Source organism: Sminthopsis crassicaudata, chromosome 1 (genome assembly GCF_048593235.1).
Source record: "Sminthopsis crassicaudata isolate SCR6 chromosome 1, ASM4859323v1, whole genome shotgun sequence".
NCBI classification, from domain to species: domain Eukaryota; kingdom Metazoa; phylum Chordata; class Mammalia; order Dasyuromorphia; family Dasyuridae; genus Sminthopsis; species Sminthopsis crassicaudata.
Genome location: NC_133617.1, coordinates 261,442,825 through 261,470,079, shown reverse-complemented (window position 1 = coordinate 261,470,079; position 27,255 = coordinate 261,442,825). Strand labels below are relative to the sequence as shown.

Genomic DNA, 27,255 nt, shown 5'->3' with positions numbered 1-27,255 from the left:
AGAATAACTAATTCTAAAGCTAACATCAACTATTTGGTAAAGTAGTGGAACAAGGAGTTGTGCCAAATTACTTTTATGACACATATGTTTCTGATATCTAAACCAGGAAAAGTCAAAATGGAGAAAGAAAAGTATAGACCAATTTCCCTAATGGATATTGATGAAAAAACCTTAAAGAAAATATTATCAAAGAGATTATGGCAACTCATCACCAGAATAATATATGACAGAAATATAAGATGGTTTAATATAAATAAAACTATCAGCATAACATACTATATCAATATTAAAACTAACAGAAATCATATGATTATCTCAATAGATGCACTTATTGCTAATAAAAGAAACACTAGAGAGTATAAAAATAAGTTTTCTTTAAAAGGATAACTAGCATCTAGATAAAACAATCAGCAAACACTATATGTAAAGGCGATAAGCTAGAAGCATACTTAGTAAGATCAGGGGTGAATCAAGAATGCCCATAAACACCACTATTAGTCAATATTTTACTAAAAATGTTAACTTCAACAATAAGAGAAGAAAAAATAACTAAAGGAATTAGAGTAGAAATGAAGAAACAAGACCAAAACTTTGGAGGTGATATGAAAATAAATTTAGAAAGTCCTAAAGTATATTTAGTATAATCCTCGTATATCGAGAGAATGAATTAAAATGCTAGAAATAATTAATAACTTTAACAAAATACCAGGATATAAAATAAACCCACATAAATCATCAACCTTTCCATATGTTACCAACAAAGCCCAGCAACAAGAGACAGAAAAAGAAATGCCTTTTAAAACTGTTATAGACAATATATAAAATATCTGGCATTACCTGCCAATAGGAGCTGAAAGAATTATATGAACACAATTACAAAACTTTTTTCACACAAATAAAGTTAGACCTCTGGGACCTAGCTTTACCTGTCATAAATGACTTTAGATAGGGCTAAAGTCAGGGACTGATCCATCTTTGCCAAAAGTCATTAAAATTAAAATCTTGGGAGAAATTGTGTCAGGGTCTTGAATAGAATTATAGAAGGGCTTGACAATAATCCCAAAGTTAGATTTCCAGATTCTACAAAATCCAGCCAGACAAAGGAAAGTATACAGTTGCTTTTTTGAGGCAAACTCAGAGAGTGATGATTGTCTGTTTCCTCTCCATGGTGAGGGAAGAGGTAGTGTGAGTTAATCCATGGCTCAAATACTTAACAGAACTACAGGCAATATGAATCATAGACAAAGAAACTATCACCCCAGGAGGGCATAAAATTAAGTATTTTTATGGCAGCAGTCAGAGAAGTCTCTTGATTGGGCTCTAGATCAAGATATCATTTACATACTGGATAGTCAGTGCCTGTCCAAATAAGTAGGGGCAGTCACAAAAGTCCTGAGATAGCACTGTCCATGGGAATTGGTGAGGGGGTTATGTTCTCCTGGATTTATCTATTCAAAGAGCAAAAAAAAAAAATTGTGAGTCTTTATGCAGTGGTATGCAAAAGAAGCATCTTTAAAATCTAGAGTAGAAAACTATTGTGGGTCTCTGGGTATATTTGTATTGAGCTTACAGCTATTACTGACCACTTGCTCTGATTATAGAAACTTGCTCTAAGAGGAAAAAGCAGGTCACAATTATAATATCATTAACAACCAATCATGCAGTAACAATTCCACTTCATAGCCAGACTCAGGAATAATAAGATGGAAAACAAAGAAGCACAACTGGGAAATTGAGTTTGAAAGATCCAATAATGAACAGAGACTAAGGTTGTCCTCCCAGCTCTTGCCTAGATAAACGTACACCTGTGATAGTTCAGAAAGGCATTCTTATGTGTAACATCGAATTTTTCTCCAATGGGGGAATGACTGATTTAATGATCCATCAGGTAATCATATCTAAATTCAAAACTCAAAAGAGTATCAGTTACAGTCACAAGAGATTTTATCTCTAATAGCAAATCCTTCTAATTGAAGCTTAGGGATAGTTACATTATTTTTTAAAAGGTTACTAGGAATTACATACATAGGAAATTTTGTTTAATATCTTATATATATATATGTATATATATATATATATATATATATATATATATATATATATATATATATATATATATATATATATATATATATATAAACTCATCTTGATGTAAGGACCAATAATTAAACAAGCTTATAGATTCTGAGTAAACACATTCCTTATGTAGTAATTATACATCCTAAAGAGGCTCATTTCTCAGGATTGATGACCTTGCTATTGCTTTCAAGAAAACTGGCAAGCTTATAAATTAAGGGAAGTTGACAGAAACCCCAGGGAAGGGACTGAACTTGCTGTTGTCCACTCCAGGTAATCTTAGCATTTTCCTGTGCTGTTTGCTACCTCCCTCCACTCTGGGAAGGGGAAAAAAGGTGCTGCACACCCTGAAAGTGAACTGATAACCTTTCAGTTCATCCCTCTTATTCTACACACAGTAATTAACAATTTTATGTTTAACTTGATGATGATAACTCCATATAACTTAGTTAACCCTTTTAGTATTTTAATAAGAAATAGCCAAATAGTCTTAGTTGTAATTTCCTCTTAATTTTCAAGCAAAGGTGAAAATACCTACTTGCCTGAATTACATTCACAAAATATTATAAAACAGTATTAGCAAGGCTAAATAAATTTTCTGCCTTCTTTTGGTTGTTCAGATTATTCTGTCCCTAGGCTGTTGAATCTTTGGACATTCTCAGGGAGAATTTCTATTTTCTTATATAAGTTTTCCTTTTGGTTTTGGGAGAAAATAAAATTCTTAAAATTGGGATATAATAGATTTTAATATTGACATTATATTTTATAAAAACCCATATAATATTATCAACTATAAATCAATTATATCTAATAAAGCAGTTATTTTTCATATAACATTTATTTTATGCTAAGCAGTTTTGCAATCATGTGATCTTCACAAAATGAATCATTATTATTTCTCTTCACAAATAAGAAAACAGGGCAGAGATAAAAATCATTGGCTATAAATCACATAGTTAATATATTTCTTCAACTGAAACAGAAAATGGTGGATTTACCAAATGCAGATGTTGATTGGCTTTCTCATGTCACACTGCCATGGTGGGTGCTGCCAGAGTCACCTGGATTTTTCCCAGGCAGTTTCTGAACAGAACATGCTGAAGGCTGGGGTGACTGGTGCCAGGATTTACCTTTAATGGTAGTTTCAGTGCTAGGGTTTAGGGAATATTGATTATGGGGCCTGACCCCCATTCCAATCTCAATCCCCCAAGCTGCATTGGGAAGGTGTTTGAGCAAGGTTCTGTGTGATCCCTATGATTGTTGCTGTTTCCCTCATTTCTAAAGGTAGGCAGAATTTGAATTTTCTACAGTTCTTTGGCATTCTCTTTTCTTAAAATGATCTTAGATGAGAGGAATTAGCAAACAGAAAGACTTGGACTATTTGGATCTTGTTAGCAACTGAAAAGACTCAGGACTATGGGGAGTAGAGCAAACTGAGCGATCAGGGTTGTGAAGAGAGTCCCTTATACCTTCTGGGGTGCTTTCCCAATGAGGCAGAAGGGGGATTCAGATAAAATAGGAGTCAAAGAAGGTTTATCAAAAAGTTGCAATTTACCTAATTTTTATTTTTCTCTTTCACTCCCTTCTTTCAGAATGGGTTAAATTCCTAGAATTATCCCCAATGTTTTAGGAATTTTTTCTTGCAATCTTAAAATCACTAATTGCCTAACACCTTAATAATTGCTCTCAAAACCTTGAGAATCTGTTAAGATGTTATTTTAGTAGTTCCATAATCTTAATTAGCCAAATTTATCTCTGTAGCCTCCAGCTTGGCCAGAACTGGAGTCCAGGAAAAAAATCCATGTTTTTTCCCCCTTAAAAAATCTTTCCCAGTGTTTTAACTGCAGCATAGATGCTTTATTTGTTTGTTTGCTTTCTTTCTGGCTGCATTTTAAATCTTTCCAAGTAACAAAGTCTAGCTCACAGAACAAACATGCCAGAGATATTCTGCACTGAGATGCAGATATAGATAAAAAATCATATGGAAGAGGACTGATCCATTTTTGACAAAAGCCATCCTATAGCACCTACCTCTTCTGGCATCTCAGGGAGAATGGTAGATGTTCACTAGCTAGAAGGAAGTTTTTGCTTAAAACTGCAAGAGTTTCCAAGTCTGGATGTCCCCAGTCAAGGCAAATCTGCTGACGATTAAGCTCAAAACGACTCAGACAAGCCTTCTCCCAGTTGCTTGGGGTGATCCAGTTATAGCATCCTGGGAGAAAAAATGGGGAGCTTAGCTTGACAAGCTGGGAGATGAAGCCAGGAGAGGCCAGACTCTCCCCATATAGGGCCACAAAATGTTAAGGTTCAAAAGGAACCCCAAAAGGTTGGGGTTACTGACCAGTATCTTGAGGCATCTCAAAACAATTTGCAGGATTGAACCTATTTCCAAGTCAAGGAGCAAAGCTTGATTATATTAATTACAATAGTAAGAAAAATTCTATCAATAGATTCAGAAAAAAACTTTTGATAAAATATAGTACTCATTATTATTTAAAAAAACAAACAAACCTTAAAGCATAGATATTAAGGGATTTTTCCTTGAAGTGATAAGAAGCATATAGCTAAAACCAACTGCAAGCTTTATTTGTAATAGGAGTAAGTTAGGAGTCTTCCCAATAAGATCAAGAGTGAAACTAAGATGCCCATTATTACCAGTACTAGTTAATATATTAGAAATATTGGCAATATTGATAAGAGAAAAAAATATGAGGGAATCAAAATGGACAATGAGGTAACACATCTCTTTTTTAGTAAAATTTTTATTTGTAAATTTTTTATTCATTTAAAACAAATGCAAAACAAGAAATGAGGAAAAAGCTTTTCTGTATATTCAGCATAAAATAATAAATTTCCATTTCAAGAAAATTCATCTAATAAATACTACATGTTTCCCATGCTTTTTCTTATTTCCTTGTAGGTTTTCTTTTGCTCTCTGCTGTGACTTTTATTTTATTTTTTTTTCCTTCTCTCCTTTCTCCTACTCTAAAGAAGGCTACAATCAAAGGATATGTGTATATCTATAACTATGTAATAAATATATGTACATATAGATTTAGATACTTATAAACACACCCTCATGCACATATGTATACACACATTTATATACATTTATGTAAAATCATGTTATACATGTATACACTTATCTTTCTGTGGAGGTGGATAGCATCTTCTTTCACTGGTACAAATCTTTCCATGTTGTTCTTGTTATTGTTTTTCTAAATCAAACTAGTCATTTCCTTTACCCTAGCAGTATTTCAACACAATTAGTTCCTAAGAGATTGTCAAAGAAAGTTTCTTCCTAATTTTCTGCATTTCTTCTATTCTTGTCTATTTTGGTTTTAATTTTATAATATAAGAAAATTTTAATTTAAAATAATCAAAATTATCCATTTTACACTTCAGAAATGTTCTTACCTTATAGTATAGTTTAAGGTCTGACATTATCTAATTTCCTTCCATTATATCCTTTTTCTTTCTTTCCCTTGGTTTCTTTGAAATTACTGACCTTTTGTTCTTTCAAAGGAACTTGGTTATTATTTTTTTCTAGATCAGTAAGATGATTTTTAGTAACACAATAAAGCTGGCATTGAATAAATTGATTAGGTAAAATTGTTATATCTTATTTTATTGACTTTACCTACCCATGAATGATATATTATAACTTTAAATTTATTCATATAAGATATTTTTATGTTTATGTTCATTAGCTCCTTTATCCATTTTTATACACATATACTCTGGTATTTTATACTGTGTAGTTACTTTAAATGATTTAAAGCAATATTAAATAATATTAGTGACAGTTTTAGTGTCATTTTTTTCTCTTTTAATAAATCTATTTTAGTTCTAAATTTGAAATCATAATAGCTAAGCTGGCTTTTTATATAATAAATTCTACTTTAATTCTTTATTTTATCTTTGTGTATATTTCTCATTTTTATTTTGTTTCCTGAAAACAACATATTGTTGAATTCACATTTTAATCTGCTATCCATTTGTTTTATGGATAAACCTTTACCAGTCACATTCTAAATTATGATTACTTTTTATGTATTTTCCTCTTTCCTATTTTTGCTCACTATCCTTCTTGCCCTATTTACCCTATCCCTCTTCACTCCTCTAATTTCTTTCCATTATTTTCCCATTCTATTCCTTAACCTATATATCTTTAATGTCCCTCCCTCATGTTCTTCCCTTATCTTCTTGTCCATTTATTTCTTTCTAAATTAAGAAGAGTTTTATACATTTCTAGATATATATTCTCTCTTTCATCCATTTTAAATTAGAGTAAGGTTCCAGCATCTCCCTCATCCTTTTTCTGCTATCAATTCATTTATGGTTCAGTTGTATTAAACAATGATTCCTTTTTAGCTCTCTACCCAGGTTTTTTTAATGACTTTATACTACACAGCTCAGTCCAAACCTTTCTTTCAAATTATCCAAATAATTATAACATTTTCACATATAAGAAATAAACAATTTGACTTTATTGAGGCATTTATATGTCCTAAATGGAGAATGGTATACCTCTGAACTAACTGACACACTGTTTTAAAGCATATTCAAAAGCAAAGATTCAGCATGATTTCCCTTTCCTCAGCAAAAATCTGGGAGCATCACAAATAAAATCTATAAAATATGATATCTTCATTCTAAGAAGTATGTGTCTCTGCTTATTATTTTTTCCTTTTATCAGATTTCTCAAAGGATAATTCCCTTTCATCTTCAATGCCTAAATATCAGCAAGATGATTATTCTTCTGATGTTCTACCTCATCAAAGGCTATATTATTTTAGCAAAAGAACTGCAAAGGATGCACTATGAGTGTGACTAGCTCAAGACATTTGACTGAGGAAGTTAGTAAATAAAAGGACATGAAACTGATTCAATTCATTCAGAGATGACTCTCTGAGAGACTGATTTTGAGCAACGATTTATTTTTTCCCTTTTTTATTTTGTTTCATTTTATTTAAAATTTTTTCAATAGTATTTTATTTTCCAATTATGTGTAAAAATAGTTTTCAACATTCATTTTTGTGACCCAAATTTTTCTCCCTCTGTCACTTCCTCTTCCCTTATCACCCTCTTCTTCCAAACACCAAGTAATCTGTTATAGGTTAAATGTGTACATTTCTTTTAAATATTATTCCATATTTCTCACATTTTGCAAGAAAAATCAGGCCAAAAGGGGGAAAAGCTATAAGAGAAAAGCAAACAAAAAGGTAAAAATCCTATGCTTCAATCCATAGTCAGTCCCCATAGTTCTCTTTGTGGATGAAGACTGCATTTTCCATTCCAAGCCTATTGGAATTGCCTTGAATCATATCATTTGAAAAGAGTCTATCACCTCTAACATGCTCTATTTATTTTCATCCCCATATATACATGGTTTCAAAGAAACTGCAGTTATCCAATTTCTGAACTATTAAAGAAATTTTAACCATAATTTCATTAGAAACAAGAGAAAATGTCATTCACAAGGCTAACCTACTAACTGGAAGTAAAGAATTTTAGGGACTAATCGAAAAAAAAAATTGCATTTGCAACTAACCTTGACATCACTCACTGAAAGTGATTATTTAATCTAAGGATCTGTAATTCTTTAAGCAGAAGTTGGGACTCAATATCCAGGCCTTTCTGTAAAATATTTACAGCCAATGAGAAGTATAATAGAGAAAGGTTGTGCAATATTAATATATTTCAAAGGAGGATATAGAAAGCCAGAACTCTGGAGAAGTGTACTTGAAACAAGGTAATAATGGTTCTCTAGTATACATATACTTAGTACTTAGCATAGTGATGTAATGATTCTCTAATTCACACATACTCAGTATACTGTAATGATGTAATTGTAATAGGGTATTTAAACTGGAGACAAAGTCAGACTCAGAGGGAGATTGATTGAGACTGGCAGACTGGAAGATTGCTAGAGGAGATTGGGTCAGACTATGACAGACACAGACTATGTAAGAGACAATAAAGACTTTGCACTCTATTCTTGTCCATTCTCCTAGTATCTATCCTGTTGAGATCAAGGCCTTTTGGGAAGACTTACAGAAAGGTAGCCTGAACATTACAGGAGGAGGTGAATCAAAATGAGAAAAAGAGAATCTTCAAGCAGTCCAAAAAAGACAAAATAAATATCATGAGGCAATAATATAGTCTGTTCAAGGAATCAAAAGGGAAGGTGAACTTATGGAAAATTTTATAAATGTTACAGATTCAGTATAATCAAAGATGATAATGAAGAAGGAATTTTGTTCTTTTTTTTGCTGTCATGATGGAGGCAGTCTGTATTTTTTTCCCTCTTTCTCTTTCTGAGACTTCTCAGATCACTATCTACTTAGAAAAAAAATCAAAAATAGAATATTAGAAATATTCCTTCCTGAACTGATGATTTATAGAGCTATAAAATATAATGGCATAATTAGGATAACAGTGGGGTTTAGAATTGAAAATATACCCAAAAATGTGTATAAGAGGTTATATGGGACACTAGAAGAACAAAGACTGATGAAAGGAGTACTTCAGTAGCTCAGTGGGGACTTGGATTAGTAGACAAGACTTCCACAAAGATAGCATCTTATTAAGATTCAGAGAGAAAATATTAGAGCCTTCTTACCAGCAAATAGAGGATATGAATCTCATTGTGTCTTCCATTTTATCTCCAGGAGGAAAGATGATGCTCTGCCTCTAAATTCCTATCTTGAAGCATCAGACATAAGGAGACACTCACTGGTCTGTTCTCCTCTCTTGAGGTGTAGAACTGGGCTCTGCCACTCATAGATAGGATAGCTAGGGGATGGGGAAGAAAAATGTTAGTTATAAACTGGAGATTCTGTCTTTCCCCAGAGATGTGATTAGGTTGTCAGTTGCAAGACAAGGAACATTAATTTCATGAGAGGTAAAAAATGGCACCAAATTTGTTCCAGGAGTTATTGTTTCATGATAATACACTCAAACAGTTACTTACTAATAATGAATATGATCAATTAAAAAGAAACTGCGAAGAGCTTGAGAAACTTACAGATTCCCAAGGAGAGAGGGATGTGAGAGTTGAACAAGATCACTGAGGATTGGAGATGTAGAGAATTCTGAAGCTCAGGCAAGGGCAACTTTTGGAATTTTCTTGGGCTTCCCTTGATTTTCAATCATTTCATAGCTTTTACTGTGAGAATTTTCCCTCCCATTCATCTCAGTTCTTATCTTGCCATTTCACTCATTGGTTATGAATTCCTACATAGGGCCAATATCATTAAAAATACTATGTATCCTCGTGTGCTCACACAAATTTCTAAGTTTTCAAAACTTCCTGTTCTATACACTGACACAAAAAATACAGGAAATAAGATAAAAGCTTGGATTGCAGGTATAGAAGGAAAAGGGGGGGGGGGGGCGGAGATGAACTCCAACAAGAAGTAATTTTTTTTTTTTAATGGGTCTATCTTCAGTGGAAAAATCCATGACATTGGAAGCATTGTGTTCAAATTCCAGCTTTAAAATTTAATAGCTTCATGATCGTGATTGAAGCAATTAACACAAATGTAATTTTTTCTTTTATAAAAATTAGCTAATGATGATTACCTGAGATTCTGTTGTTAGTGTTTGTGTTTTTGCTGCTGTTGGAAAGGCTGGAGTCTTTCTCATTCTGTCTAAGACAGTAGATGTTTATGGAACTCTCCAGAAAAAAAAAAGAGAAAAGAGAGAGAGATGTGTAAAGTCTGGGCTAGCTCCCTGGAGGCCTCAGGAACAGCCAGAGTCAGGATAAGCAAAAGTCCTTGGTCTTTAGGGGGAGAAGTGAAGCAGATGGAAGAAACTGCCACAAACTCACCACCAACTTCTGTTCCCCTCATTCTTCTGCAAAGCAAATCTGGCTTGTTTCATTCCACCCTCTAATACCTCCTACAATTATCTGTATACACTAAAAGATGGAGCCAGCATGGAATAGTGAGAAGGGCCATTTTTCCAAATATACTAATAGAGTTATTGTCTCATAGATAATTACCCTTAAATGCTTGTTATCTGATTCAAACACACCTTTTAAGAGTTTCAGTCCTTTACAGAGGTGGAAGCCATTTTATAGAAACTTGGTAGCTGTGGAAACCAGAACCTGTGACATCTGCAGTTTGTGATTTCAAGACTATAACTATGACACATTAAAAGAGAAGTCAAGATATGTGCCTGTGGCAAAGCCCAGAGAGAATGGGCAGTCTTTTCTCTGGCATTTTATTGTCTACTTAATCAGGTATATTTTACTTCTGTTAAAATATATTTATCAGATTAAAACATTTTATGTATACACCTATTTCTGAACATGAGCTTAATTAGACTGGAGTAAGGACATGGTGCGTAAAGTACTGAGAAGAAACATAAGGACTCAAAGGGTTATGAGTTAGAAAGTTTATTAGGAACAGAGATGAAGAGTGGACCTCCTAAATGATGGGAAGAATTTATGGGGGCTGTATATTCATATTAGTAATTCAGAGCTCAGTCTTTGTCTTTATATCTCCTAAATAGTTCTTGGGTAGATTAATGAGGACATAGGAAGAGGAGGATCTTAGGAAGAGTCAGTGAGTGGATTACCGAGTCTGCAATTCACCATTATTGTATAATAAAGTGTTTGTGATGAAAAATTTTGCCAGTATTGCATATCTGAATAAGAAAGCTTGTTAAACTATTCACTATTAGGTGGGAATTTTATGCATAAATTGACTTTCCAGTAAATAGAAGGGTCAATCAGTGTTGATATTGGACTGACTTCTCTTTGTCACTAGGAATAGACCAGTCCTCATATTTGATGTCCATCTGTTTGTGGCATGAAAGTGAAGGAGAGTTTTGGAAAAAGAGACAAGGGAAAATGACCTTTTAAGATTTAGGAGAAGGAGTTTATCCACCAAGATAATTATTGAACAGTTTTATTTTCATTTCTAAGCTTGGGGCATGTACAGGAGCAATTTGATAAGTACAATTTCAGATAAGAATTTCTGTGAAACTGGTCTTTGATCCAACAATATCACTACTAGATCTATATTCCCAAAAGATCAGAAAGTGGAAAATGTGTTAATACAAAAATAATTACTGCATTTTTTTTGTAATGGCAAAGAAATAGACAAGCTGCCTATCATTTTGAGAATGGCTGAACAACTGTGGTAAATGATGGTAATGGAATTCTATTGTGCTTTATGAAATGATGAGTAGACTGATTTTGAAAAAAAACAAAAACAACTTTATATGAACTGATACAAAATGAAATGAACAAAACCAGGAGAACACCATATGCAGTAAGAGTAATATTGGACAATGATCAGCTGTGAATAATTTAGCTATTATGAACAAAACCATTATCCAAGACCATCCCAAATGACTAATGATGAAAAAATGCTACCCATCTCCAGAGAAATAACTAATTAAGTATTAGTGTATATCAAATCATACTATTTTTCACTTTCTTTATTTTTATGTTTTTTTTTTTTTCATTTGGTTCTGTGTCTTCTTTTACAATATGATTACTATAATAGTATGTTTTGTATAAATGAACATATCTAACCTAAATCATTTTTTAACTATTTCAGGGAAGAGGCAGATAAAAGAAGAAGGGAAAAAAATGGAAATCTCTTTTGCCCTGAAAAATCTACAAATTGATTTTGGATACATGAGTCAAGAAAGGATTCTAGAATTCGAAAGGAACAGATTCTACTGCTTAATGTATCCTCACATTAATACAAAGGAATGAGAGATGTGCTCATGTATGGAAAAACTATCAACTACACATATAAGCTTAAAATAAGGCATATACTAAATTAGCTTATCTTATCCTAAGAATATTAACTACCAACTGCCAACTACCAAGAAGTCATGTTACTTAACTGGAGAATATAAATACTAAACAAACTTTGGAAACTATCTTCGTGAAATCCTATCTCAGATAAGACAGAAAAAATATTACTATATATTGGTATTGACAGACCACTTGACTAAGTATGGTCAGTCATACCTTAAAAAAAGGAACTAGGGGTAGCTAATTGTTATAGTGGATAGAGCATCAGCCCTGAAGTAAAAAAAAAAAAAAAAAAAACAGAGTTCAAATCTGGCCTCAGACACTTAATTGTGTGATTGTGGGCAAGGCACTTAATCCAGATTGCCTCACAAAAAACAAATAAACAAACAAACAAACAAAAAAAACCCTCAAAATTCTGCTTTGTGGCAAAATAATTTTTAAAAAATTCTTTTAATCGTACCTACTTTCTGCTAGATTCCTTTAAAGCAAAGTAGGGATGAAGACCAAAGACATTTGGGTGCTAATTGCCTTGAAGAATTATATATTAACAGTTTTGCATTCTCACGGGGACCCATAATCTAAATATTTCAACTGCCTTCTGATGAACATGTTGGAAACTCTGAGAATAGAGCAAACCTCTGAATGGAATTAGAATGTGGCTTTTCTAGTATAGTTGTACAACTCCATCAGCATTATCTTAATGATTTTACCCATCTGCTGTTTACATCTGAAAAACTCCTATCACCCCCAAATCTATGGTTTGACATCTATGAAAAGAAGCAGAAGATACTCATCATAATTCATATCTCATATATGAAAACTTTGAGAGAGATATTGAAAGAAGCTTTCTATCTAGATATAGCATCAATTAGGAAGAATGCTGAAAGAAAAAATGGAGATATGCAATTCATGTTCATCATGAGGACTTTTGACCAGGAGATGAAATTCAATTAAGAAATCTTAGTAGTTATGGAATATAGAAATTAGAAGATTAAATAAAAGTTAATGGATATCCAAGTGGAGAATAGCTAGACACCTTTGTTTACAAAGCAGCTCCTTGGACTTTTGAATACTCAAGAAGAAAATTAATCAAAATCATGTATTGTTAAATGTGAGTGAGTTGACCTATTAGATCAGTATGCTAAAGATGGAAGTCACTCATCTCAGCAGACTCAACAAAGAGTCATAGAAAGGGTATCTGATTCAGGCAAGGAATAAAAAAAGTAGCTATTTCAAACATATAATGCCATATATTTTCTGTACACTACACCATGTTTGCTCTTCACCTAAACAGTAAAAGTAAAAATAGATGATCATTCATTCAACAATTGTCTGGCTATTAAAAACTAACATTCTCTACATAAACATTAGTCATAGATATTTTGTTACCCTTTAAGCATCCTTTACAGTCACCAGAATTAGTCAACAACATGACCACCTAATTACTAATGAAACCTTAATGGATTCTACTACTACCAACAGGCCTAATATGCTATTCATAATATGTGTTGCCTAGAGATATTACTTAGAGTTCTTGATCTGAGAATAAGAAAAACCCTGTAATTTTCATTCTCTCTCATGGTTTTCCCATGGTCACACGACCACTACATTTACATCAGAATCATATACCAACTTGTTAAGATATTCCCAAATTAATAGGCATCCACTTACTTTCCAGTTCTTAGCCTCAACAAAGAGTTGCTATAAATATTTTGGAGCACAGGGGTTCCTTTTCTTTTTCCCTTGACCATATTACAAAACAAACATAATATTGGTATTGCTGGATAAAAGGTTCTACACATTTTTATAATCCTTTGTGCATAATTCCAGATTGCTCCCAAAATAGTTGGATCACTTCAGACATCCAAAAAAGGTACATTAGAATCCTAATTTTTTCACATCTCCTTCAATATTTTCCTATCCACCTTCTATCATTTTAGCTAATCTGGTAGTTCTGAGGACTACATTAAAGTTTTCTTTTTATTTGAAATTTTCTAATCAGTTATGATTTATAACATAACCACATATAATTTCTACTTTTTTCATTAAAAACTACCTGTTCATATCTTCAGCCATTTATCAATTGGGGGATGACTAATGTTCTTATACAATGTTATCTGAATCATTCAGCTTGAAAACTGACTTGAAACTTACATTTTAATGTAAGACAGTATAGTAAAGTGGGATGAACACTGATCTTGATATCAGAAGAACTGGGTTCAAATCCAATATTCATTGAATTCTCCCTTTGCTTTAGTCAAATTCACTACAGTCCCTGGATCTATTTCATCATCTTTAAAAGTTACGTAGAACTGAAAGGTCTCTAAGTACTCTTCTAGGTCTTCTAGATATCCTAAAAAACTGATCTATTTAAAGGCATTCTCCATCCCAATTTAGGTACTATGTACCTTCAACTTCTGGCATTTTGTTCTGCCTTTTTGCCAAGTCAAACAAGTCTCATTCCTCTTCCTTGTGACCTTTCAAACACCTATGGGCAGATATTACGTTATCCCCCTTGAATCTACTGACTATGATTTGTACTTGTCTACAAACATATTGTTTCCTATTGGTAGAATATGAGTACTTCAAAGAGAGGTCCTTTTTTTTTTTTTTCCCTTTTGTATCTGCAACATCTAGGACAGTTCTAAGTATATTAGAGATACTTACTGAACACTTGTTGAGTTGCATTTATTTTTTTAAATAGGATTTTATTGTTTCCCATTATGTCAAAACAATTTTTAGCATTTATTTTTACAAAAGTTTGAGTTCCAAATTTGTCTTCCTTTCTCTTTCCTTCTCCCCCCCTCTTGTTTAAATGTTTAAATTTGATACAAACTATATATGTGCTAAAATCTTACAAACATGAAAATAAAAAATGCATCATTTCATATAATTGAAAAAATATACTAAAAAATAAAATGGAAAAAAATTGGAATTTTTATGAGAAAAATAAAGATTTCAGGAGTGAGAGTTCAAAAAGTCCTAAAGAAAGGGAAACAAAGAGGTTCAGAATAAAAGGCAATGCAGCTAGACTCAATGTAAAGTCTTTTTCAAACTTTAAAGTTCAATTCAAATACTCAAAATGACCATAATTGTCATCATTAAAACCCCTTTTAGTTAATAAGCTGCAAAATTCTAATGTTTGTTACCTGTTTTCATCAGCTACTTTTAGTAGCTGATTTTGTAGTCTTTTGTAAAGGTGGAAATAGAAAGGTGGGCAGTGGAATATGTAGGGAAGAAAAAGTCTTTGGATCTTTTCTTTTTGCCAGAATGAGTAATAGAAATGGAGAATTTAGGAATCAGAGCTAATAAGCACAAATGGACTGATGACTGGGTAACATGCATTCAAGAAAGCTGTGGTGGGCATCAACCAGTGATGATGTTTGTCAAAATTAAAGAGAGAAAATGAGAAAAAGGACTTGACCAAGTAAAAAGTGACATAGGTGCTCACCAACACCAAGATGGGGTAAGTGGCTCTAGTCTCAGGGGACCTTCTGGATAATTTGCTGGAGCTGTCAATATCCTGGACTTGCTGATGGTGTTTTTGCAGGAGAAGCACCAGGTAGCCACTGCTTATGGCCATAAATCCTACACACAGGAAATCAGGAATAGAGAACAAAATTACAAATAGAGAGACTCTGAATGCCACTGAAGCAGATTTTGAATAGAATCCTACATTCCATACCTTTGTGTTGTTATTGCTTTTTGTAATTTTTTGTATATACACAAATATAGAGATATTAATCAGTACATGTAGGATCCAGCAGAAAAGACATAATAGGAAAATGTACATTGAGGCCTGGGTTATGAATTCTGACCATATGGAACAGGTAAAGGGCCTGATGGTGATAATCTTGAAAACCAAGGCAGGTGTTGGTGACAGAGACAGAGACTGCTGGCCACTCAATGGAGGAAAATAATAAAGCCACAGCTGACTGGATCCAGGAAATTTTCCATCCCCAAACCAAACATTGTCAGAGAGATTCGCCTGGAAATTAGTTCTATGAGGTTGTACAAGGCGAATTGGGGGTGGGAGGGAGGTGGCTGCTGTGGGCTGAGAATTTACATAACGAGATCCAATAACATTTCAACCTAACATCAACTGAGGATGATTGCAGCGCACATTTTTATTTCTAAATGGGGTTATTTGATGAATGATGATAAGATATAATATTAACTTAAATCAATTATTACATAGTGTTGTTTAGATATTAAACAAAGTAATTAAAGTTAACACTCTATAGATCAATGATTGTTAGACATATATATGTATATATATATATACATATATATATATATATATATATATAATTACTATTAATCTCAATAGGCATGCATTTATACTTCCCAACCCACCCCATCCACCCACAACTTTAACAGATCGTTGAGCCCAGGGGTGAATACAAGGGTACAAGTGTATGCGAATAATTTATAATTTTTTTGCCACTAGACTCCCCTGCCCCTCTTACTAAATTTTATCGCTTCCATCAAACCCCCAAACCAGATGATAGACCTTTAGTATAGTATATTAAATACCGCAGAAATATAGGTACTAGTACGCATATAAATAGTAACTAAGCTTACCTTGAGTCTGCCCAAGCTACCGCTCACTACTACAAACAATAAATTATTATAAGCTATTATAGGATATTATAGAATCTACCTACCACGAGCTTATTCATAAAGCCTAGATGCACACCATCTTTTTTTTTTTTTTTTCCCCTGAGGCTGGGGTTAAGTGATTTGCCCAGGGTCACACAGCTAGAAAGTGTTAAGTGTCTGAGACCACATTTGAACTCCGGTCCTCCGGAATTCAAGGCTGGTGCTCTATCCACTGCTCCACCTAGCTGCCCCCCACACCATCTTTTAAACCAAAAACTTGGTTCACTTTTTTTATAAGTTTTGAAAAAAATGCAAAAAATTTAATACTGACAAAATATACAAACTCAAATTTTGTCAAAAATTTATTTATTTGTTTGTGTAGCTTAACCCAAAGCAAAGCACTGAAAATGCTTAGATGGGGCTTTAATCAGTCCCACAGGCACAAAGGTTTGGTCATAGCTTTACTGTTAATTTTTATTAGACAGTGAGAATGTCCTTAAAACTTGACCCAAGTTTAAAGAATCAGGTATCAGGCATACTTCTTAAAGTAGCCCATGACACCTTGTATAACCACACTCCCACGAGATACAGCAGTGACTAACATGGAGCAATAAATGAAAGTTTGACTAAATCATAAGAAAAAGGGTTGTTACATCTTGTGCCAGCCACCTTGGTCATATGATTAACCCAAATTAACAAAAGAACGGTGTAAAATGTGTTTAAGCAAAACATTCACCCAATAAGGTTAAAACCAGGGCTGTAATACGCCCTGGTTGATATTCAAATACACAACTAACATGAATTTACCCCTGCTGAAGATGATGGGGGTTGAGGTCCCTTTAAGATTCCTTTCTGATTTCCAAACCCCTCCATGGCTGAAGAAGGTAGGATCTTTTGATTCACAAATACTGGTCAAAAAGCACCCTTTTGAATTCTAATGATATCCAGGCTTTCCCCAGCCCCTACTGTATCTGAGCTAACTTGGGTTTTCCCAACCCCCATAATTTAAACCCATTGAATTCTATTCAATGCTGATCCTGGCTAAGCCAGGAGCCTGGGACTCCACCCACCTTCAAGATCAACAAGAACCCCCATTATAAAAGGGGCTACTTTGGAGTCCACATTTGCAGAAATCCTAAGCATGGCATCCTTATGTCAGTCATGTCAAGGGTTTCTGCCCACCAGACCTAATGCAATGCCCTTTTATCTCTACCCTCAACTTTACTAACTAAACTTTATTTCCAAATCCCTACAATAAACCTTTTTTTATCAATCTAAGTTTTCACACTTGTAAATTCCTTTATAGGGGACTCGTGCCATTACTGGACTATCCTTGCGCCCATCCAAAAGGGGTTCCCCCTTTCCTAGCTCTCATCAAAGACACTAAAGCTAAGGACTAGAGACTCCACTATGCTTAGCCGTAAACCGAGGAAATTAAGTTACAAGATTACCAGAGAACTACTAATCACTGCTTAAAACTCAAAGGACTTGGCTGTGCCTTAGACCCTCCTAGAGGAGCCTGTTCTATAATCAATAAACCCCTATACACCTCACCCCTTTTTGCCTGCCCAGTTTATATGCCGCCATTGTCAGTTCACCCCAATAGTGTTCCAAAGTGAGCAAAATCATGAAACAATAAAAACGTTGCAAGGTATAGCATATGGAGGGGGAAGTAATGGGCTATGTTTTCTACTCTAGAACACAACAAAATGTCTATTGAAACAAAGATATAAAGGAAAATTTAGCAGTAAATTAAGAATAGAGAGCTTACTTAATCAGAACTAACAGCTAACCCTGCCTCACACCAGGCCTCTGCTGCGGGACGCAGCTTGCCTATGGAGTTCGTGTGGTGGTGGTGGTGGTGGTGGTGGTTGTTGTTGGTTGTTGGTGGTTGTTGTTGGTTGGTTGTGGTGGTGGTTGTTGTTGGTTGGTGGTGGTAGTGGTTGTTGGTTGGTGGGTAGTGGTTGATGGTTGTGGTTGGTTGGTTGGTGGTGGTGGTTGTTATTGTTGGTTGGTTGGTTGTGGTGGTGGTGGTTGTTGGTTGGGTGGTTGTTGTTGGATGGTTTGATGGTTGTGGTTGGTGTTGTTTGTGTTTGTTGCTTGGTTGTTGTTGTTGGGTGGTAGTTGATGTTGGTTGTTGGTTGTTGTTGGTTGCTTGGTGGTGGTGGTTGTTGGTTTATGTTGTTGGGTGGTAGTTGTTGGTTGGTGGTTGTTGTTGTTGGTTGTGGGTGGTGGTGCTTGTTGTTGGTTGGTGATGATGGTTGTTGGTTTGTGATGGTGGTGGTTGCTTTTGTTGTTGGGTGTTTGTTGTTGATTGTTGGTTGATGGTGATGGTTTTTGTTGTTGGTTGGTGGTTGATGGTGGTGGTTGTTGGTGGTAGTTGTTGGTTGTTTGTGGTTTTTGTTGTTGGTCAGTGGTTGTTGTTGGTGGTTGTTCTTATTGGTTGTTGTTGCTTGGTGGTGGTGGTTGTTGTTGGTTGGTTGTTGGTGGTTGTTGGTTGGTTGTTGTTGGTGGTTGTTGTTGGTTGTTGGTGGTTTTTGTTGGTTGGGTGGTGGTGGTTGTTAGTTGGTTGGTAGTAGTGGTTGTTGTTGGTTGAGTGGTGGTGGTTGTTGGTTGGTAGTAGTGGTTGTTGTTGGTTGGTTGTTGTTGTTGTTGGTTGGTTGTTGTTAGTTGGTGGTAATTGTTTGTGGGTGGTTGTGGTGATGATGGTTGTTGTTGGTTGGTTGGTTGGTTGTGGTGGTGGTTGGTTGTTGTTGTTGGTTGGTTGGTGGTGGTGGTGGTGGTGGTTGTTGGTTTTTGTTGTTGGGTGGTAGTTGTTGTTGGTTGGTGGTTGTTGTTGGTTGATGGTGATGGTTTTTGTTGTTGATTGTTGGTTGATGGTGGTGGTGGTTGTTGGTTGTTCTTGCTTGGTGGTGGTGGTTGTTGTTGGTTGGTTGTTGGTGGTTGTTGGTTGGTTGGTGGTATTGGTTGTTGTTGGTTGGGTGGTGGTGGTTGTTAGTTGGTTGGTAGTAGTGGTTGTTGTTGGTTGGTTGTTGTTGTTGGTTGGTTGTTGTTAGTTGGTGGTGATTGTTTTTGGATGGTTGTGGTGATGATGGTTGTTGGTTGGTTGGTTGTGGTGGTGGTGGTTGTTGTTGTTGGTTGGTTGGTTGGTTGTGGTGGTGGTGGTTATTGTTGTTGGTTGGTAGTGGTTGTTTTTGGATGGTTGTGGTGGTGGTGGTGGTTGTTGGTTGGTTGGTTGGTTCTGGTAGTGATGGTTGGTTGGTTGGTTGGTTGTGGTGGTGGTGGTGGTTGTTGTTGGTTGGTTGGTTGGTTGGTTGTGGTGGTGGTTGTGGGTTTGTTGGTTGTGGTGGTGGTGGTTGTTATTGTTGGTGGTGGTTGTGGTTGTGGTGGTGTTATTGATTGTGGTGGTGGTGGTTTTTGTTGTTTGGTTGGTTGTGGTTGTTGGTTGTTGGTTGGTTCGTTGGTTGTTGTTGTTGGTTGGGTGGTGGTTGGTGGTGTTGGTCGTTGTTGGTTGGTTAGTTGTGGTGATGGTTGTTGTTGTTTTTGGTTGGTTGGTTGGTTGTTGGTTGGTTTTGGTTGTTGTTAGTTGGTCTTTTGGTTATTGTTGGTTGATTGGTGGTGGTTGTTGGTTGTGGTGGTTGTTTTTGTTGTTGTTTTTGGTTGTTTGGTGGTGGTGATTGTTGTTGTTAGTTGGTTGTTGTTGTTGGTTGATTGGTTATTGGTGGTGGTGGTTGTTGGTAGTGGTTGTTGTTGGTTGGTTGTGGTGGTTGTTGTTGGTTGGTTTTGTGTTTTTGTTGGTTTGTTGGTGGTGGTTGCTGTTGGTTGGTTGTGGTTGTTCTTGTTGTTGGTTGGTGTTGGTTTGTTGTTGTTGGTTGTTGTTGGTTAGTTGGTTGTGGTGGTGGTGGTTGTTGGTTAATTGGCTGTGGTTGTTGGTTGGTTGTTGTTGGTTTATGGTTGTGGTTGTTGTTGGTGGTTGTGGTGGTGGTTGCTTTTGTTGTTGTGATTGTTGTTGTGGTTTGGTTGTTTTTGAGGTTGTTGTTGTTGTTGTTGTTATTGATTTTATGTCAAGGAGGAAGGTAGAGGAAGAAATCAGGTTCATTAAATTAAAAAGGGAGATGAGAAATACAGGGAGGAATTTTGTTGTAAAAAAATGTTTAATGTCAACAAAATAGGATCATATCCTTCTTGTGTGTCACAATCTACTCTTACTCAGTAACTCACAGATATCTTAAAATATTCCAATCTTTCATCTGATGAAGTCTCTCTTTTTTTTCCAAGAGAACATAGGAAACAAAATTTGTTCAAAAAAATGATGTCTCTAAGTGAACCATCAATTGGTTATAGGGATGTAGAAGACCCTTACCCAAAATGACTATTCAGAGATCACTCAGTAGGAAGCAGAAAGATTGTTTATTAAAACCTCCAGAAGATGAGCCCTTCTATCATAAGAAAAGGGAAAGAGAAATATTGTGGTAGGAGGGCTAAAGAAGTAGTAAAGATACATAGCTTTTATACAAGAGATTACATTACAAGTAAGAGAGCATTGAGAAGGGGGGGGGAGGCACCTAATTGGTTATTGCTATCTGGAGAGATTGGAATGGAAGGTTTCTGTTTCCCCCAAATCCTCTGATTTCTAAGATACAGAAAATCAAGCCTTCAGGCTTCAGATAGACATTGGTCAAGCCAATAGACTAAATATCAATGAATGTCAAATACTGATAAATATCATCACCTCAGGTTAAGTAAATGTGGTTAAAGCTGGCCAAGGCTCAAGTAAATATGAGCCTGCACATATTATACAGGTCATAGGGGAAACACACAAATAATGAAAATAAAATACAGAAAAAGAATTCATACATTCCTGTATGCTTTTTACCTTATCTCTCTATTTCACACAATTTCCCCTTGAAATATATACATGATTTTTTCATATTTCTATGAACTTACAGACTGTTCAAAATCAGTTCACATATCTATACATTGTTTATCAAGTTCACCATCTAATACATTACAGCCTTTTCTCTGAAAAATCATCATTTTAATGTCATCTTCTATATGCAACATTTCAATAGATACCACTGAACTATTCTGGTTATTAATGTAATTATACAGGGTAGACATAGGGGCAACAGGATAATACCACTGATTGCAATAAGTTCATAACATAAAAATTGCTTTCACCAACTCTTTTGGAAACAGTTATCCCAGAACATATTGGCATTTGGCAGACATAAAAATACAAAGATAAATTAACAAAGATGACAATCTAGGGAGACTGAGGCACAACATTACACACTCTCCTTCTGAATATTTGAATTATTGAATTACCTCCCCCTGGATACTTGGGAAGTCTCAGCACTATAATTTTGACCAACCCAATGTGAAGCAAATAAATCAAAAATAAAGCTAGAAAATGCAAGAACTTATGACAATCCAGAGTTATGAGCAATACAAAGGCCCTCATCTCAGCCAGAGAATCCAGTTTGAGATGGACAGTTCATTGTGTTAGGTGGTCTGCACTTTGTGCACTTAACTCAGCTTTTGATTATATAGGGAGTAGCAGTGCTCAACACAGTCCCATGCTAGAAGGGGCATCCTAAATCTGTCAGGGATTCCAAAAGATGGAAAGATTGGGGCCTGGCATAGCTCCACTTGTCCCCTCTGATAGAACAGGAACTGCTTCCAAGATCCAGAAAGGATTTCTGAGCAGAATATGCACAGTTAGACCATGAAGGCAGGCAAACCCCAAACTTTAGAGGCCTCACCTCAAAACGGCAGTGTCTTCTGAAAATGCTGAGATGCCAATTAAGAAACTGGGCTTGCAGGACTGGGGACCGCCAGTCCCAAGACAGGTGTCTATATCTTGGAGATTTCCTAAAAACAGGCAATCAGAGAACAGTCTGCCAGAGCAATTCCAACAGAATAAGGGATTCCAAAGCTAAAGCATCAAATAATCATCCCACATATAAAGTTCCCATACATCCATAACAGCAATAATTGAACAATTTAACAATTTCTATCCAAAATCTTAAGCACACACCTTATCTCTTTATTCCACACAAACCAAAGCAGGGAAGTCTGATAGGAATAAAAAACAAAACAAAACAAAACAAAAACAAACAAACAAACAAAAAACCTTACCTTTGTGATTCCACTCCAATGTGCTGGTTTCATTTCCATCACTCTGTGACCTCAGGAAAATTGTAGTCATCTCATTTCTAAATTTTTGGAGAAATTTTAATTATGGTTCTAGGATTCAAGGTAGAATCTCATCCATTAATTCAATCTTCTAACTGGAAGTGAATAATTTCAGAGGTTAACTGAAAAGAAAACCACACATTTATTTGAAACTACTTAGGGTGTCCCTCACTAAGAAGTGACTTTCTATTGGAATACACGGGAGCAACCCAACAGTGGCTGCTAGAGATCCAACCCAGAATGGCTCTCCTCTTGTGAAGGGATGAAACAAGGAGACTAAGACGGTTGCTGTTCTCTGACATCTCTGACTGAGAGGCTGTTGCATTGTCTCACCTCCCTCCTTTTCCCTCTGCTTCCAACTTATCTCATTCTGTGTCATCAAAAGTTGCCCTACTCTTTCAGATGCTATGATCCACAGTTGGGGAGGCTCTCGGGGAATTGACCTGTCCCTTAACAATTCCCCATTTTTTGTTTGTTTGTTTGTTTGTTTTGTTTTTTTGTTTTGTTTTGTTTTTTGTTTTTGCTGTTATTCTACTCCTTCCCCCCCCCACCCAGGTTGGTCCAAACACTGAGAAATGCAAGTGGCACTATCACTTCTGGATGGTTGTAGCAAGTATTGATCTTGTGAAATGTCATGGAGGCAAACTTTCAAATGGAGAAGAGGACTGTGGTCAGAACAAGCATTTAAGTGTTTCATCAGTCTCCTGGCGCAGCCCTTTGATGTGTTGGCCCATTTAATTATCCCCCATAAAAATTCTTACCTAGACTCTTCTTCCTTAATTCTGGAAGTATCCTTCTCATGAACAGTTCTGGTTCTTCTTGTAATTCTTGCCCCACATTCAGATGCCATATGTTGGACTACATGGGAGAGCTGCTGGAATACACAGGAGCCACCTGACAGTGAATGCTGGAGATCCAACCCAGAATGGATTTCCTCTTGTGAAGGGATGAAACAAGGAGACTGAGAGGCCATTGCTGTTCTCTGACCTCTCTCCTGAGAGGCTATTGCCTTGTCTGACCTCTCTCTCCTCCTCCCTCTGCTTCCAATTTATTTCATTCCCAATCTGCAACATTTGTGTCAGAAAAGGCTGCCTTGCAACTCCTTCAGATGCTATGATCCACAGATGTGCAGCCTCTTGGAGAATTGACCTGTCCCTTAACAACTTTCCAATTCAAGAATATGTCTTTCTTTAAGTAGAAATTGGGCCCCAGTAATCAGCCCTTTCAGAGAAGGACACATAGCCAATGAGCAGTATTATATAAAGATTCTATTCCAATACTAATATTTTCAAAGTAGGAAAAACCAAAGCAGAGGAAATGTTTTAGCCAGGCATTTGGTGTTCAGAAAGCAAAATAATACCTACAGGAAATATATTAATCTTTGTTTAAAGAAAGAAAAGGAAAATTGAACATTTAGAAAGTTTTATACTTGTTGCAGATGCTGTCTATTCAAGAACTGCAAAGTAGAAAGGATTTTACATTTCATTTTGCTGAAGTGATGGAGGCTGCCTGTATTGTTTTTCTTTCCTCCTTCTGAGGATTCAATTAGATGACCTTCTCTGATCACTTACAACTCTTTTATCTATCAATCAACAAGAATTACAAACAGAATACAAGAAACATTCCTTCCTGACCCTGTGGTCTATGAATTTATGAAACAAAAAGTTTGTGATGAAAATGTTGATTGGGATTTGGAAGATGTCTGACAAAAATGCATACAAAGGTTATAAGGATTACTTAAATTGAAAAGATTAAATCTGGGGGCACTGCACTAGCCCCCAGTGCAGCAAAGGGGACTTGGCCTAGTAGCAAGTCAGAAAGATATTACCTAGCTAGAATTCTTATGGAAAATACCATCCTGACTTTTCTATTTACAGCAGAAAAGAGGATTTTGATCTCTCTGTGCTTCCCTTTTTACTTCCAGGAAGTGAGATGAAGCTTTACCTCTAAGGACCTGATTAAGAATCATAAAGAGGAAGACCCTCACTAGTCTGGACTCTGCTGCTGTGCTGTAAAGCTGGGATCTGCCATACAGAGAATGGATATGAGAAGAGGAAGACATAAGTTACCTATAGATTCAAGATTCTATCTTCCCTTAGAAATGTGATTATCATTTCAGTAATAAGACAAGTAGTGTTGACTTCATGGAATCTCAAGAATGTCATCAAAAGGCTTGAAATTTGTTCCACATGGAAAATATCAGCTGCTATTTTTATTGATTGGTGATGATACACCTATCAAAAATTACTAATTAATAATGATTATGAATTTAAGTTATTTTTAAAAATACAGTTGGGAGCTACTTGACAAACTTTTGCAGGTTACCAAGAATAGAGGGATGTGAAATTTAAACACTAAGGAAGAACAGCTGAGGACACCTTGATTGTTTTTTTTTTTTTTTTTTTTTTTTTTTAATATGACCTGGATTTTCAAGCTTTGTTCTGGATTTTAACTAAAAAGAATCTTTTCTCGTATTCTCGTATTCATTTATTTAGTTTAGTCACTGATTATGACTTCCTGCATAAAGACAATATTGTTAAAATATTTTATATTTTCATCTGTCCATACAAATTATCAAATTTATAAGTTTTCAAAGATTCCTCTTCCAATCTCTCTCTTTCTTCTCTCTCTCTTTCTCTCTATTTCTCTCTCTCTTTTTCTCTGTTTCTTACTGTTTCTGTGTCTCTGTCTCTGTCTCTGTCTCTCTGTCTCTCTGTCTGTCTCTCTCTCTCTCTCTCTCTCTCTCTCTCTCTCTCTCTCTCACACACACACACAAACACACACACACATACACACACACACACATACAAACTATTGCATACCTACAACATATTAAGGGGATGGATTCTAGTTGTAGAAGGGAAGAATAGATCCAATTTAACAATAACAAATTTTTTACAAAGAAATCTTCAATGCAAAGATTCTTGAAATTGGAAGCACTATGTATAACATGCACTCCTAGCACAGTACTTTTGATCACTGACCTTTGCAGTGTCAACTCTACCCGGCTCACCTCCTCTGAGGCCTTCAATGGTCTTTGGCCACAATTTCTTGAATAGTAGTTTAATAACTGGAAGCACGCTCAAGAACAGCCACGTGTAATCTTAAAAGCCTTTATTATATCTACTCACATATGCCCTGACTTGATGCCCTGACTTGTTAGTTCCCTAATGAACACCTGGTCTGAAGACCCATGTGTTCACTACCAAACTTCTTACCTCTTTCAGGTATCCATCAGCTTGGCTTGGCTACCCCAGGCTAGGGAGCCAGTTAAAGAGAGCGACTGCTCTCTGCAGTGAGCTTATAAAGGGCCTGTGAGGTCATACACACAGCCAAGAAGTGAGAGAGACCTCACCCATTACGAAGCTATCTCAATATGGCCAAGATCCCACCCACAGGGCAGTCCTATATCCACAGAGAATACTTCTGGGCCACTCAAAACTCCTGTTGCACTGTGCCTGCCCATTTAAAGGGCCCTTACAATTCCCTTCTCTTGTTTTGCGGGAACTGCATCCTTACACTATGTACTAATTCCAGCTCTGAAACTTAGTAGTTTCATGATCCTGTCTGAGGCAACAAATATGAATATCATTTTTTTTATAAAATTATTAAAAGAAGGTTGTCTGAGATAGTTCATAATAAAAGCATGGTGAGAAGGTATAAAGTGTTGTTTATAATGAGAATATTTAGGTTCAAATCCTTCTGTTGTTTGTGACCTGTGTTACCATTTCTATAGAAGTCAAGTTTCTTCATCAACAAACCTAACTCTCTAGATTTTTTCACTTTCCCCATAATTGTTTGGCTCACATTGGTTACCCTCTCCACTCCTTCTTCTAGGGCCTTTTGTATGTTTTGAATTCCTTAGAAGAGTGTAGTTATCTGAGGCCAGAAATTGTCTCAATGTGGTATATATAAAAACCTCAGACAGGGTTTTAGTCATATGATCCTCAAAGTTACAAACAAACATCTTCCCAATTTGGAAATAAAAGAAACTAACACCAAATCAAATGAGAAAATATTTTCAAAGTACTTAGAATAGTGCTTGCCATATACTTAATGCTACATAAAATCCAATTATTATTACTGTTCTTATTCTTTTGTGGTTGTTAGATAAGTACTCAGATGGGGAAACTGAAGTCTTGTCTGTTTTTTATAAGGCAGTTGATTTTTGAGAAACTCTTCAGAGAAAATAAAGAAAAAAGGGGACAGGTGGCAACAGGTTAACTATCAGGCAGTGTCTGAAACATCTACAGTTTCTGTCTTAAAGACCATGAGTTTCGACTCCCAAATGATGAATTCCTGATGTATATGCTTGTAGCAGAAACATGAAAGAAAAAAGACAAGAAGAATGGGCATCCTTTGTTCTGTCTGTTGTTCTGTCTATTTAATTATGGGTGTTTTAATCCTGTTAAAATGTGTTTGTAAATTTCTTCATGAATATCCATGGATAACCTTAAGAAGACTGGACTGAGGAGATTGTGAATAATGTACTGAAAAGGAATACAAGCCTTCAGTGAATTACAAGTCAAGGCAATTTATTACTAATGGATATTCAAGTGTGAGTCCCTGTAATCTTTCAGTGAACAAGCACACATAGT

General features: G+C 35.6%; 1 long non-coding RNA gene across 1 annotated transcript; it reads left to right on the top strand.

Annotated features, from left to right (window-relative positions):
• The first annotated feature begins 10,240 nt into the window (after positions 1–10,240).
• LOC141553887 (uncharacterized) lies at positions 10,241–25,131 on the top strand. Its single transcript, XR_012485708.1, has 3 exons — positions 10,241–10,324; positions 11,652–11,825; positions 24,582–25,131. It is a non-coding gene; the product is annotated as an uncharacterized LOC141553887 (long non-coding RNA).
• Positions 25,132–27,255: the final 2,124 nt, after the last annotated feature.